This window comes from Gouania willdenowi, unplaced genomic scaffold, assembly GCF_900634775.1.
Source record: "Gouania willdenowi unplaced genomic scaffold, fGouWil2.1 scaffold_296_arrow_ctg1, whole genome shotgun sequence".
NCBI lineage: Eukaryota > Metazoa > Chordata > Actinopteri > Blenniiformes > Gobiesocidae > Gouania > Gouania willdenowi.
The window spans coordinates 336,488-353,342 of NW_021145056.1; the positions used below are offsets into that span (position 1 = coordinate 336,488).

Here is a 16,855-nt window from a genome sequence, read left to right on the forward strand (position 1 = left end):
ACCTTCTGTCTGAGGTTAAGAGAAGATCATTGGTTACTTTTACTAAGACAGTCTCTGTGCTGTGATTGGCTCTAAAGCCAGACTGAAAGCTCTGTATAAATTGTTCCTAAGTAGGTGATCACATAGTTGACCTGTGATGACTTTTTCAAACATTTTGGAAACTAAAGGGAGATTAGATATTGGTCTATAATTGGACAAGTCATTTTTAAGGAGAGGTTTGATTACAGTGGTTTTAAAGGTCTGTGGTACATAACCTGTTACTATAGATGTGTTAATACAGTTCATCATATTATTAACCATTTATTAGTAGTTTTAACCCACAACATGAATGGTTTTATCACTTATCAAGTCAGCCTGCTTTGATAATGGACAGTGATCAGTTTCCCTTCATTACAACAGCACACGTTTTTTTATCATCATGTGTCATCACCTTTGTGAAGAAACTCACTCTGCCAGTTTTCTCCATTGTAGTGATTGGTCAGACTTTGCTAGCTCCACCCCTTTCATGTGAACACGCATGTACCCAGGCTGAAAACACTTGGCTTCAATTAGCGTGTTGTTATCGACCTTTGTAGGACAGCTTCTCTCTGACAGGGAATGTTTGGTTAGTTGATGCCCGTTAATGGAGATTAATCCAGGATTGTTACAGCCGTTCACGCTGTGACACAAAGGTGGGAGGCGACAACGTCTTAAAGGTGTACAAAGCAAGATTTAATGCCAACAAAACCAGGCTTAAACATAAAGAGCGCCAACCAAGGCTAACAAATGATCAAAATATACTTAAAGGTACTTAATAAATGATGATGCCGCTGAGGAGAGAGCCAGCAGCCACTCCCATGGACGGGATCCTTCAAACTGTCCAAAAAAGCCAGTGGTGCGGACAGAAATAGTGAAGACCAACAGGCGGGACCAAAACACAGCCAATCAGCACCTGCAACGAGGAGAAACAAGAAGGAGCGGCTGCCAGAACAAGCAGACTCCCCACAGTACAGGACAGGGCCGTAACACCTCCCCCTTTACAAAAAGAGGCCCACACAGAGCCTTCTAATAAGCTAAGGCTCTTGATAGAATTTCAAAATTACGGGCAGCCGATCTAATTTACCTCTGGTAGGCAAGACAATGTGTTCAACACAAACATCATTGTCAGCACATTTCAGCAAAGCCCAAGATGCGACTCGCAGCACCAGCAGGAACCCTCAGCTCAGCAGTTGGGGTAGCTTGGGCAGCAGATGTCACTTTAGTCCCATCAGCTGGAACGGATGTCAATGATGCATGGTCCAGCGGGGATCTTGACAGTGCGTCTGCAACAACGTTGTCCAATCCCTTGATGTGTCGTATCTCCAGGCTGTAAGACTGGAGAAAAAGGGCCCAGCGCACACTAGCCGCTGGCTTGGTGACTGCAGTCTGCTGAGAAACGTTAATGGGTTATGGTCAGAAAAGACCACCACAGGACCATTACCAAAATACACCTGGAAATGTTGCAGGCCCCAATCAATGCCAGTGCTTCCTTTTCAATCACTGAGTAATTAAACTGGTGATGGTTGAACTTCTTAGAAAAGAAACAAACTGGGCGGTTAACCCCTGACTGATCGGCCTGTAACAACACAGCCCCAGCTCCAACCAAACTGGCATCAACCTCCACCTGAAACTCCCTGTCCCACTGAGGAGCGGCCAGGACCGGAGCATTAGAGATTAATCCCTTTACTCTCTCAAAAGCTCTCTGACAGAGAGGCGACCAAATATACTTGCGGCTAGTTTTCAACAGGTCTGTTAGCGGTGTCACCACTGTGGAAAAATTTGGGCAAAAACAACGATAATAGCCCACCATACCTAAGAAACGCATTAGTTCCTTTTTGGTCCTGGGCTGTGGGAATTGATCAATCGCCTCAACCTTGGCCCGTACAGGCCGAACGCTGCCCTGTCCAACAATGCGCCCCAGATAAACCACAGTGGCCTTAGCAAACTCACATTTAGCCAAATTTATTGTTAAATTAGCTTCTGCTAACCGAGTAAACGTCGCTCTCACACGGGACAAATGTTCCTCCCAGGTATCAGAAAATACAACCAAATCATCAAGGTAAACAGCACAACCCTCCAGACCCCCAACAACCCGATTCATTAGGCGCTGAAAGGTTGCTGGCGCGTTCCTCAACCCAAAAGGCATCACACTATACGAGAACAACCCGCTTGGTGTAATGAACGCTGCAATCTGTTTAACCCGCTCTGTAAGTGGCACCGGCCAATACCCTTTTAACAGGTCCAGTTTGGTCACAAAGCTCGCACCCCCCACCTGATCCACACAATCCTCCATGAACATTAAATGGATCCACTACAACATCCAACACATGTCTCGGGAAAAATAAGGCTTTAGCAAGTGAACATGACACAGCTGCGTTTTCGATCTACGTGCAGGAGTTGATATCAAGTAATTTAGCTCAGACTATTTCTCCACAACAGAATATGGCCCAGAAAACTTTGCCTGAACCTGGTCTCCAGGCAAAAATTCTCTATGCACAGCCTGTAGGTCATAGTGCTTCTTCATTTTATGCTGTACACACAATAGCTTCTCCTTCGCCAACTTCTGAGCCATATACAATCTGTACCTAAACCCATTCACAAAGTCAATCAGATTATTAGGAGGGTCAACATCAGTCCATTCATCGTGTACTAGTGCCAAAGGGCCACGGACTTTATGACCAAAAACAAGGTCATTTGGACTAAACCCGGTGCTTTCCTGAACCACCTCACGTGCAGCCAACAGCATCCAAGGCAAGGCCTCCTCCCAATCACCTTGCATCTGAACACAAAAAGAACGCAGCATTGATTTAAGTGTTTGGTGAAACCTCTCCAAAGCACCTTGACTTTGAGCATGATAGGCAGATGAAAAATTATGTTTTATCTTCATCTGTTTAAGGACTTGTGCAAATAATTTAGAACAAAAATTTGACCCTTGATCCGATTGAATGACCCTAGGGACTCCAAAAATAGAAATAAACTGCGATAAGGCACGGACCACAGACCTAGCAGTAATACTGCGCAACTGATATGCAGACGGATATCATGTGGTCTGACACATCACAGTCAGCAAGTAGCTAGCCCCTGACTTAGCCTTAGGTAACGGACCAACACAGTCAATGAGCAAATGCTCAAAAGGTTGCCCAATTGCTGGTATCGGATTGAGTGGTACTGGCCTAAGCGTCTGGTTTGGTTTACCAGTCAACTGACATGTGTGACAGGACTTGCAGTACAACGACACGTTCCTCTGCAACCGTGGCCAAAAAAAATATCTCATAACCCGATCATACGTCTTCCTGACACCCAGATGTCCACACTGATTGTGAGAAATCTGTACCACAAGATTACGAAAATGCTTTGGCACAACCACCTGGAACACGGGTTCACCCACTGAACACCCCAACTGAGGTGTCCATTTCCTCATTAAGACATCATTGTGCAGAAAATAACATTGAGAATGATTTCTAACCTCAGGGAAAGAGCAAATGACATCCATGAGTGCTTTCAAAGTGTCATCAACCTTCTGTTCCTTCACCAGCTCTACATGGGAAACAGACCAGGAAGTAGCAGGCTCTATAACCCCACAGTTAGAAACGCCAGCATCTTCACTATTAGTAGCATGTTTACCTTTAGAACGAGTAACTGCACAAACACCAAACACATCAGGCACCGGTATGTTCTTATCATGCCTACCGCACAACCCAGGCTCATTAATCACCTCTGCAGGTGGGGGAACCTCAGCCCAGACCCGACTCCCTGCGATGTCATTGCCCAAGATCATAGTGACACCATCCACTGGTAAAGCTGGACGCACACCAATGGCCACTTCACCCTGAAAAAAATGACAACACAGTATTACCTTGTGCTGTGGAACTTCCAACACACACATCCCCATCCCTACCACCGGTATACATGTGCCCAAATAAGATTCCTCAGAAAATGGCAACACTGAGGCCAAAATAAATGAATCCACTGCACCAGTGTCCCGCAATATCTTAACGGGCACACGCTCAGTACTACCGGAAAGAGAGACATACCCCTGAGTAATGAACGGTAGATAAGATTTAAATTCTGATGTAACCTCAGGAACTTCAGAAACCACTGCTGCAGCACACATTGATGGATTGGCATTGCCAGTAGCCAGCCTGGAACGCGATTTTAGTGCATAGCAGTCCTTCTTCCAATGTCCATGTTTGTGACAGTCGTTACAAACCATGTCCAAATCACGAGAAAAACGCCCACTTCCAAAAACATTCTCAGACGAATGTTTAGCCATTTCACGAGGACCAGGAATTCCACTAGAGTGACTAGAAGACCAAACATTCCCCAAATGCGTCAAATAATAGTCATCTGCAAGTGTAGCAGCCTCAGCCACAGTTTTAGCACCACGCTCATTAACATTATCAGCAATCCGCTCTGACACAGAGTTCTTAAACTGTTCCAATATCATAAGCTCCCGCAGGTCCTCTTTAGTTTCCACTCCATCCGAGGAACACCAACTGTCAAAGTGTGTCACCAAATCGCGCATGAACTCTAGATGTGACCTATCTCCCCGTTTCCAACCACGAAAACGTTGTTGATGTGCCTCGGGAACCAGTTCATAGGTTTTTAGAACAGCCGCTTTAACCACCGAGTATTCAACACAATCCACACTGCTCGGAGCTGAAAACGCTTGTTGCACTTTACCAACTAACACACACTGCAGCAGGAGCATACGCGTTATGTTCGACCACCCACGAGTCTCTGCAAGACGCTCAAATAACTAAAGAAATGTCTCAGGGTCCTCTTCGTTAAACCTGGGAACAAGCCTTAAATCACTTATTTCATCTGATTTAGCCCCACAAGACCCCGGCACACGTGCACCAAAATCGCCCTCCAACTTTCCTTCTTTAATTCGCTCAAGTTTTTGTTTTTCAAGCTCAAACCTCATTTTTTCCTTGTCCAACTCAAACCTGCCCCTTTCCTTTTCTTTTTCTAACTCCAACCTACTCTGTCTCTCCTCAAACTGTGACCTCAGCAACAAAAGCTCTCTTTGCTGCTCAAATGTCAACCCAGCAGCACTCGCTGACAACAATGACGAGTCCATACAGGGCGGTGACTCTGGTCCTAAAACCCCTTGGTCAATTAACCCAGTTTTTACATTTCCTTTAACACAGTCAATATTTTTCCTTAAATCACCTACTTCCACCTTAAAATGCTCTCCAATCAAAGCCAGTTGCTTTTTTGAAAAAACATCCAAGCTACTAGCACAAGGCGCCTCAACAAACTCCTTTACTAACTCATCCATGGTTACAAAAACAAGTGGAGACCAGAAGACAAGCAATGCCTTAGCAATGTCACACTATCACAGAAACGAGGATCTCTGCTAGACTATACACACCTCGCTAACTAACTCCTCCCTAGTCTTCTGGAAGCGTGGCGGTGGGATGTTACGTGTTCACTCACAGTGACCGAGAAACAAACCCGAGCCGATGAAAGGGAAAGGGAATGAGGATGCTACAACCCGTCCCTAAACCACCCAAACAGCAATCTCCTTATGAGAAAGCTGCCTAAACCTACAAGGAAAATCCTCACTTTTAATAACAGTACACATTACAGACATATACCTACCTCTGAGTCTCCAAACAGCAAAGCTGACAAACACCATGAACGGCGCTGACAAAACCCAGTCAAAGGATAGGATGCAAATCAAACCAGGTCTCCCAAAGAGCGCTACAACTGTCCATATAAGGAAAATGACGTCACAGGGAATCCCCAGGTACAAACCAATCAGAAACGAGCTCAGACCCGAACAAGACGTCACACAGGACTGAGCCACACATGCGCCTCCACACCACCATAGATCAAAACACGGTAGAAAAACCCCAAAACACAACCAAAATATATTTAACAAGTGTGTGTGATGCCGGACAAGCCCCCATTTTGTTACAGCCGTTCACGCTGTGACACAAAGGTGGGAGGCGACAACGTCTTAAAGGTGTACAAAGCAAGATTTAATGCCAACAAAACCAGGCTTAAACATAAAGAACGACAACCAAGGCTAACAAACGATCAAAATATACTTAAAGGTGCATAATAAATGATGATGCCGCTGAGGAGAGAGCCAGCAGCCACACCCATGGACGGGATCCTTCAAACTGTCCAAAAAAGCCAGTGGTGCGGACAGAAATAGTGAAGACCAACAGGCGGAGCCAAAAAACAGCCAATCAGCACCTGCAACGAGGAGAAACAAGAAGGAGCGGCTGCCAGAACAAGCAGACTCCCCACAGTACAGGACAGGGCCGTAACAAGGATACAATTATCTAGATTCATAGCATAGGGTCTTTATTTCCTAAAATTACATCTAATTCATTCATTTAATTTACTACAGCAAAAATAAATCACGTTTAAAAGTATATTCTATAATTGTATAATAATGGCATTATTAAAACTGAACCTTGTGATTAACGCTGTGTTGCTATGTTTATCCAGTAACGTTAGCATATCTTCATCTGTTATCTGCTAATGATGCCTTAATCTACTAGTTTAGCGGGGGAAAATCCACTAACATGCTTTAATGCACACATGTAAACGTAAAAAAGTGCATCACAAACTGTCTATCCGCTCTAGGGTGTTTTTGAAACAAAGAGGAAAAGTTTTATAGATATTTATCATAGACTCAGAGCTAGCGAAGCTTTACAAGCAGTGAATATTTGTTTGACTGAAATACCGTAAATTCTGTAATATGTCACCTTTTTCATTTAAAAATATTGGTCTGTGACTTATCAGAGCTGAAAGTAATGGATTACAAGTACTCACATTACTGTAATTGAGTTGCTTTGATGGTTTCTCGTACTTTAGTATATTTATAAATCACTAATTTTATTTGTACAAGTACGTTTTAAAACATTTCTACACCAACCACTACTGAGTGAATTATTTTCTGTTTTAAAATGATCAACATTGTGAAACTACAAAAAATGAAATGACCAAACAACAACAAATGCATCACATCATAGCCGACCAATCAGATTAAACATAATGCATCACATCATAGCCCACCAATCAGATTAAACATAATGCATTAGATCATAGCCCACCAATCAGATTAAACGTAATGCATTAGATCATAGCCCACCAATCAGATTAAATTTAATGCATTAGATCATAGCCCACCAATCAGATTAAATGTAATGCATCACATCATAGCCCACCAATCAGATTAAACATAATGCATCACATCATAGCCCACCAATCAGATTAAACGTAATGCATCACATCATAGCCGACCAATCAGATTAAATGTAATGCATCACATCATAGCCCACCAATCAGATTAAACATAATGCATTATATCATAGCCCACCAATCAGATTAAACATAATGCATCACATCATAGCCCACAAATCAGATTAAACGTAATGCATTAGATCATAGCCCACCAATCAGATTAAATGTAATGCATCACATCATAGCCCACTAATCAGATTAAACGTAATGCCTCACATCATAGCCCACAAATCAGATTAAACGTAATGCAGTAGATCATAGCCCATCAATCAGATTAAATGTAATGCATTAGATCATAGCCCACCAATCAGATTAAACGTAATGCATTAGATTATAGCCCACCAATCAGATTAAACGTAATGCATTAGATCATAGCCCACCAATCAGATTAAACGTAATGCATTAGATCATAGCCCACCAATCAGATTAAACGTAATGCATTAGATCATAGCCCACCAATCAGAATAAACGTAATGCATTAGATCATAGCCAACTAATCAGATTAAACGTAATGCATTAGATCATAGCCCACCAATCAGATTAAACGTAATGCATTAGATCATAGCCCACCAATCAGATTAAACGTAATGCATTAGATCATAGCCCACCAATCAGATTAAACGTAATGCATTAGATCATAGCCCACCAATCAGATTAAACGTAATGCATTAGATCATAGCCCACCAATCAGAATAAACGTAATGCATTAGATCATAGCCAACTAATCAGATTAAACGTAATGCATTAGATCATAGCCAACCAATCAGATTAAACGTAATGCATTAGATCATCACCCACCAATCAGATTAAACGTAATGCATTAGATCATAGCCAACTAATCAGATTAGTGCCAAAACAGCATTGAACACCAGTTATTTTCTCAGTTTTAGAGTTTATAAATGTATTTATACTTGGAACCTGATACATTTTTTTATTTTTTTTATTGTGAATTGAATTAATTTGTTAGTATTATTTTTTTTTAAATTTACATTTTGACAAACCTTTTATTTAATACAGATGCCTTTGTGGAAAATAAATTAGATTCCAATTGTGAAAGACATAATTTTTTCCTTTTTATGGTTTCTAAATGATATGTTTACTGTCTGTAAGGGAACCAACAATAACTGTGGGGGTGAAAGTAACTAGTAACTTTAACTTTAAATACTATTTAATTGAGCTAATTTTTACTTGTACTTGAGTGTTTTATGTATGATTTACTTGTACCTGTTCTTGAGGATATATCAGTACTTTTTACACCTCTGTGACTTATACAATGAAGCGACTATATGTAAGTTTTTGGCCAACAGCGCCCCCTGGTGAGTAAAATGTTCATTAGTTTTCTATTGTTGTATAAGACGCTCTCTCATTGGTAGTAATTATGACTGATGTAACAGTCCATACATACTGTATATCCACTATGAGGAGTAAAATGTGTGTTTGCATTATTTAATTTAATATATTTGATATTCCTATGATAATATGACATACATTTAATCACAAAAGACAGCTTCGAACAGATCAATGTTGACAGGTTGTCATGGCAACTCAGGCTAAATGGAAGCTCAATGTTGACAGGTTGTCATGGCAACTCAGGCTAAGATAAAAACTGCAGAATCTACATCATTCAACAGAATCTCCTCCTGCACCGTCAGAAACGACTAAAGTAGCTTTAATAATATTGATTAACGTTGACCAACGGTTGTCATCAGTGAGCAACGTTTGAGACCAAGGTGAGTTTCTAATAATAATGTCAACTTTAATGACTAATTTAGTGATTTCCCACAATCCAGTGAGTAAATACTGCTTGTTTTAATCTAAATGTGTTTACATATTAAGTCATAATCTTGTGTAAATGAGCTGATATTGTAAAGATCTTTGGAATGACTCAAGCTCCTCCCACTGCTGGTGCAAACTCCATTATTGGTTATAACATCTTCTTTGTTCTAAGCATTTGGATGATTAGGGGCTAGATTTCCTGTGCATCATATCAATTCTGGACTGGTGTGGGACAACATATATGTTTGGGACGACGCATCAATACAAAACATTTAAGTCAACATATTTTTTGCGTCAAATGGGCGGGGCGATATGGCCTTTTTTAAATGTCTGAATATTTTCAAGCTGTATTATGATATACAATATACATCTCAATATGTTGCCCTTGCCTTGAGATGATGCTTTGATGTATAAAACCACAATGACAATATTCAATATATATTGTTGTTTTCTCTGTGATGTAATTGGGGTTTCCCCTATTATAGCAAAGTGCACCCTCGGATCTGGGTTGGTTGTGTTTGAATATGCGATCGATTGATTTGGTCTTGAACTTTCCTGGTGTGTCTAAGGCATAAAGCGGCGGTGCAGAAGGTAGATATATGTGACAGAGAATAATTACAATGACTAGGGTCATGTCTGGTGTAAACCACATGTATATTAGAGGTTGGATAGAGCTGTTGTAGTAGATTCCAGTCCTAGTTTCTAGTTTACTATGTCCTTGAGGTGGTAGATGTTATTGAATGCATTGACTGGTTGGCTAATTAGGAATGCCATATCTCAGCTCGTAGGGTTTATTCAGCTCGCGATTGACGGCTAGTCTGTTAGTTTTGTTGTTCTGTATAGCTTAATTTGGTTTTGGTGGACCCACTTGAGCTTTTGTTTGGTCTTTGTGCTGGGAATCTTTATTTGGGGGTCCGGTCCATTTGGGAAGAAATTTCTTCACTAGTTTGGTTGCATGATGATCGTTTTTGAACAAAACTGTAATATTAGACTCTGTCTCCAACCTGTAGTTCCTTCTGTGAGGAACTACAGGTCGTAGTAGGCTTTATGGCCCTTAGTGCTCTCTTTGAGGTGTTTTACAGCAAACGTGAACGTAGCTTGGAGGTGGTTCTCAGGATCGATCATGTATTGGTGAGTGGTGTAGGTGGTAGCAATGTTAGCTTGTCCTGGTTGGTACAGGAGATGTGTGGGTAGAGTCACTTGCCTGCCTGTCATCATTTAAAAAAGGTGGGATTCACTAATATGAAGCTGTACGGACACAAATGACTCAAAATAAATGAGATATTCTTTAATTCTAAGAAACTCAAAGGTTACTTTTTCTAGTAACGCATTACTTTTTGGTGTAAGTGATCAAAATAGTAACTGAGTTACTTTGTGAATGAAGTAACTAGTAACGGTAACTAGTTACTTTTTTTTCAGTAACTAGCACAACACTGGTTACAGCCAACAATAAAATGTTGGTGGTGTTTCTACGTCATGTTCGCCCCCTGTCCAATCAGAGCCTTCCCAACCGCCAGACCTAAAGTGGAATTAACTAAAGCCAAATAAACAGGTTTTCCATGTAAACCTCAGTTCAGGAATTACTATTACCATGTAAACATGAAGCAGAATGATTTAATGCAGAATAACTCATTCTGAATTAAAAAAAGAACAAAAGGCAGAACTAAAAACCCAGAGCTCATAGAGCAGATACTTTCTCAGGAGAAAAAACACAGACAGTGTGTGAAAGCCCAAAGCTGCAGATAAGAGAGAATAGGAAACATCTGGAACAGCCCCTGATTCAAAGAAAGACTAATATGTCCCAGAATTAACATCCTTCACACAGATGAGACACTAATACTAAGCTACTCTTTAACGGTAAATCTGTATATATATGTATATATGTATATATATATATATATATATATATATATATATATATGTATATATGTATGTGTGTATGTATGTATATATATATATATATATATATATATATATATAAAATAATTGAAATAATTCAAAAGATAAATAAAATAAAATAATGGATATGTGTATATATACTAAATGTGTGTGTATGTATGTGTGTGTATGTTTGCTCAGATGTTGGTAAACACGTATAGGCTCGTACAGTTTCACATGACACTCTCTACCCCCATGTCACCTCTTTCTTCTCCAACCCCTAACCTTTTTTTTTCTTTCACATCCACTCAATACCCCCCCCTTCCTACACTTTATATAATTACCCGTTGCGTGTTTTATTCTTTTGGTACTGGTTGTTGTTGTATGTTTGTGCTTCTCACTAACCTTCTCAACCCAGCCCCTTACCTTGTGGTGGTATCGCATGATAAGCATTTCTTCTCTTTCTTTCTTGCATTGAAGTCTATCACGACACAGCTGTGCACAAATGCTCTCAGACTCTTGGTTATGCTCACATTCGTAAGGACTAAACCACACTCCTTTCCATGTCGCAGTTTACACAGTGTGAATTTCTCTTGGAGATGAATAAAGTATCTATCTATCTATCTATCTATCTATCTATCTAACATCTTGGAATGTGCGTGGCATTCGCTCGCAGGCTAAAAAGATCAAGATATTTGATTATGTATCAAGATTAAATGCAGACATTGTTTTCTTTCAAGAAACTCACTTACTTCAATCAGAAGAAAAATCTCTGACAGACTTAAATTTTAACAAAATATATAACTCGTGTTTCAATTCCAGGCAAAGAGGAGTCTCGGTTCTTTTCAACAAAAGGTTGCTCTTTAACATAATCAACTCCACCATAGACCCAGAGGGTAGATATATTATTATCAAAGTGGTAATCTATAATAAATGTTTCACAATTCTAAACCTCTACGCCCCCAATAATGACGACCCTGAATTCTTCCATAGAGTTTTTTCGGAGCTATCGGACCTATCTGCTGACTCATCATTAATCATCGGAGGTGACTTCAATCTGACACTCAACGCATCATTAGACAGATCCAGTAAGTGCCCAAATACAAAACCGTCTCGATCTGCTAAAGTATTAATGAATTACATGGATGATCTTGGAATAGGAAACGTATGGAGACTGAACAATCCAACTAAAAAATAATACACCTTCTTCTCCCCTGTGCATAAATCCTTCTCCCGAATCGACTTCTTTCTCTCAAATAAATCCATTGCACATAAGATTTCCTCTAAAATACATCCTATAATCATTAGCGATCATGCCCCGATATCCCTCACCCTGAAGTGTGACCCTAATCAGAAATTATCCTCTCTGTGGCGCTTTAATACTTCCTTACTTAATGACAGTGAATTTGGTAAAATGATAAGAAAAGAATGGGAGGACTTTCTATTAACAAACGATTCTCTGGAAATATCACCGTCCTTACTCTGGGAAACTGGCAAGGCTGTCATTAGAGGGAAGATTATATCATACTCTTCTTTTAAGAAAAAACAGGAACAGATAGCAGAAAAAACGATTGAAGAAAAAATTAAGAAACTTACGGAAGAATACGCAGCTAACCCGTCTGAACTTTTATGGAAAAAACTCCAAAATACAAAACTTAATCTGGACATAATTTTATCTAAGAAAACGGATTTTATTTTACAGCAACTACGGTACAAAAACTTTGACTACAATAATAAATCAGGCAAATATTTAGCAAATCAGCTTAAACACAACAAAGAAAACTATTTCATAGCAGCAATTTCTGATAATTCAGGTCAAACTTTAAACTTACCTCAGGACATTAATAAGGTTTTTCATGATTATTATCAAAATCTTTACTCATCAAACTTAAACCCTGACCCTGATGATATGAAAACCTTCCTCAATAACTTAAACCTACCACAGCTCACCATAGAGCAGAAAACCACCTTAGACTCACCATTAACCTTACAAGAACTACAAAATGCTTTGGACAGCATGTCAACAGGCAAAGCACCAGGTCCAGATGGGTTCCCTGCTGAATTCCTTAAACATTTCTGGTCAATACTGGCTCCGCTCTTTTTCAGAGTAGTAACAGAGATTAAAAATAAAGGTTATGTAGGAGGTCACATGAATACAGCTAACATTAAATTACTACTTAAACCAGACAAAAACCCCATGTTACCCTCAAGTTACCGTCCCATCTCACTTATTAACACAGACTTAAAAATTATTTCCAAAGCACTCACTTCCAGGTTAGAGAAAGTCGTACAGTCAATTATACACCAAGACCAGACAGGATTTATTAAAAATAGACACTCCACAGACAATGTTAGAATGCTGTTTAATTTGATCAACATGGCACAGAACTCTAAAAAGAAAACAATAATCTTGTCACTAGACGCAGAAAAAGCATTCGATAGAGTCAACTGGTCATTCCTCCTTGCTGTCCTTGGCAAATTTGGCTTTGGAGAATCATTCATACAATGGATCTCCACCCTATACTCTAAACCTAAGGCCTCAGTAACCACAAACAAAATAACATCCCAAAGCTTCACACTGCAGAGGGGAACCAGACAAGGTTGTCCACTCTCACCTTTGCTTTTTGCAATATTTGTTGAACCTCTCGCATCAGCTGTTCGTCAGAACTCTGTTATTAGAGGAATCCACTCATCCATTTCAGAACACAAAATTAATCTTTATGCGGATGACATTTTACTCTATTTAGAAGAACCCCAATCTTCATTAGAAGAATTATTTAAACTAATAAACAGCTTCTCTAAACTATCAGACTATTCCATTAACTGGTCAAAATCATCAATCCTTCCTTTAACAAAAAATTCATGGAACCCAGCAACCCAAAACCCACAATACCCCTCCCCCACAAATATAATTAAATATCTAGGCTTAAATATATCACCAAACCTAAATGAATTAATTAAACTGAATCTAGACCCTCTGTTGGATAAAGTCACAGAAGACCTGCGGAGATGGAACAATCTCCTCATCTCACTCCTTGGCAGAATAGCCTCAGTTAAAATGAAAATCTTACCTAAAATAAACTATCTGTTCTCTATGATCCACTGAAACCACCAACGCAATGGTTCAAAAGATTAGATTCTGCAATTACAAAATTCTATGCTAAGAATAAAAAACCCAAAATAAGCCTTTCAACTCTTCAAAAAAATAAAAGCGAGGGAGGGTTGGAAGCCCCTAATTTCACGCATTATTACCTAGCAAACCAAATTCTATATTTAACAGAATGGTTAAAACCAAAAGAATACCACAACACCTGGCTAGAAATAGAACAGCTAGACTGCAAACATATTAAACTCTCTGATCTCCCTTTTATCACTGTGACCCTGAAACGTCATAACTGCTTTAAAAACCCACTGATTGCCTCCACCCTGACTGCGTGGTGGAAAGCCCTGGACATAACAAATGTTCAATTAAAAACTAACATGCTGTCTCCAATCTGGCACAACCCTGACTTTAGAAACAGAAAAACACCACTCTATCTAAAAACATGGGAAGATAGCGGAATTATTCATCTCCAAGACCTCTTCGAAAATGATAAGCTCAGGACATATAACAATCTAACCCAAGCATTCGATATAAATAAAAGTAACTTTCTACAGTACTTACAAGTAACAGAGACAATAAAGAAAACTACTCCACTAGACTTAACTACTTTACAACCTCCAGAACTGGCTATATATATGAAAAAAATCTCAACAAAATCAAAAAAACTCTCAAAAATATACAGAGCGCTCTCGAACACTAACTGTAATTACTTACCAATCGCGAAGTGGGAGGCTGAACTCTCAATCACCCCGAGCACTGATTTCTGGACAGAAATTTGTTGTAATACTTTTAAGATGACAAAAAACACAAACCTTCAGCTAATTCAATATAAGGTCCTCCACAGATCCCACATTGCCCAATAGAAAATGCATAAAATGGGCTTCTCAGCAACAGACATCTGCTCTCAGTGCACCCAGAATACAGCGGATTCCTATCTACATGCCTTATGGCTTTGCTCCCCAGTGCAACACTTTTGGATTCTAATTACTGAAAAACTGTCCTCCTCTTTGTCTGATAGGAGACCTGACAATGCTTCAACTTCCAGCAAACCAATCACAATCAATCCTTGCGGCACTAGCCATAGCAAAAAAAACAATATTACTAAATTGGAAAGACAAAAAATCCTTAAACATAAACCAATGGCAAAATCTCCTCACATAATTTATTTCCATGGAAAAGATGTCTGCTCTCAGAAAACAAAAAAAAAATAACGTGCTTTGAGGAGCGTTGGACTCCTTTTTTAATTGCATTAAATCTAAATTTTTAAAAGCCTGATGATCTAGCCTGCAAGCGACTGCCAGCACCGCCTTGGGCCTCTGGGGTGGTCTTGGCCGGGATGGCTGGGGTGGGTTGCCGGGGTGTCTTGTTGCCTCGGCACGGGTGTGCATTCCTTCTGGGTGTTCACGAGGTCCCGGGGCTGTTTGATTTGGCGCTGTTGCCCCTTTCATACGCATCTGGTTGGTCTCTGGGGCTGGGGCCCTGCGTGCTCCCCTGCCGCTCCTTCCTCCTGCTCCCTGTCCCCCTGTCTCGTCCTCCCCCCCTTCTCCTCCTTTGCTCTTGCGCCAGCCATCTTGTTGGGTTGGGTTTGGGGGGCTCCCGTTGGTCTGGGGCGCTGGTGGGGGGGCTGTGGCTCCCGCCTGGGGGGCGGGCGGTGCCGTGCCGGGTGGGTTGGCTGGGGGGTGGTCTCGTTGGGGGGCCTGGGGTGGTGGGGTCCTTGGCTCCGGTCCGGGGGGATCCGGGGTGGGGGTGGCTTTGGGGGTGGCTGCTGCCCGGGGTCGGCGATTGCCTCCTGGGTCGCTGGGTGGCGGGGTGTGGCTGTGGGTTGCTCCGTCGGCCCTTGCGGGTCCTCGGCTTGGCTCCCTAGGGCGCACCCTCGCCAAGGATGTCGCTTGCGCGACAAGCCAGGCGGGGCCCCCTCCGGGGCTTTTATTTGACCGCAATGGCCGGGGTGTGGCCGTTACGGCTAGGGGTGTGGGGTGGGGGGTGCTATGGGGCCTCCCCGGGGGTCGTGTTGGGTGGGTGTGCGGGGGCGCGGCGCGTGGCTCTTGGCCTGGTGGATCCGCGTCGGGATTGGCTGGTCTGCTGGCTGGGTGCACCGGGCGCCGTGGGCGCCATTCCGGGGCGGGGGCGTCACGGGGGTGGATCCGTGGTCTGGGTGTCCGGGGGCGTGCTCTCCTGTCATCTGCCCGGGGACCGGCCGCGGCGCGTGGCGGCGCTGCGCAGCATTGGGCGGGGCGGGGCTGGTGGCCTGGGGCCCGCTGTCGTCCGGGGTGTGCTGGCGTCGGGGGGGTGTCTCGTGCCGGTGCGTGGGTCGTCGGGGATCGCCTCCGTGGGGGGGGGGGCTCTACTGACGCCGTTGGTGTGGGATGGCGGTACCGGGCTGGGGGTGCTTCGGTACTCGGGCTTGCCGGTCCGTGGCTGGCGGGGTGGCCCTGCTTGGCGGTAGATGGTGTCCTCTTTCGTCGGGGGGGCCGGGGCCGCCTCCCGGTGGAGAGTGTTATATCGTGGAGCCGGGTGGGCCTGTGCTGGCCCTGGTGCGGGCACGGGCCTCCCCCCTGCTCGGCCGCCCTCCTTGGCGGCGGGGGGGCGTCGCTCTGGGCCGGCGTGCGGCGGGGGTCGCCCCCTGGAGCACCGGGGGATAGGGTTGGTGCCTGGCTGCGCCCGGGGGTGGGGGGTGCCGCCGTGCTCCGCGGGGCCGTCGCGGTCTGGGGGGGTGCTGTGGGGGGGGTCTCCGGCTTTGCTGCTCCGGGGCCCGCAGTGCCGCTTGCCCGTCTGCACCATCTACCCTCTCGCGTGGCCCGCCATGCAGACGGG

At 42.7% G+C, this 16,855-nt stretch overlaps 1 protein-coding gene across 1 annotated transcript in view; it reads left to right on the forward strand.

The window, feature by feature from the left end:
- Positions 1-8,899: 8,899 nt before the first annotated feature.
- Positions 8,900-16,855, forward strand: part of LOC114459317 (E3 ubiquitin-protein ligase TRIM21-like) — a 243,496-nt gene continuing 235,540 nt past the window's right edge. Inside the window, exon 1 of the mRNA XM_028441608.1 lies at positions 8,900-9,014. The gene's annotated coding sequence lies outside the window, so the exon portion shown is untranslated. The remainder of the gene's footprint in view (positions 9,015-16,855) is intronic.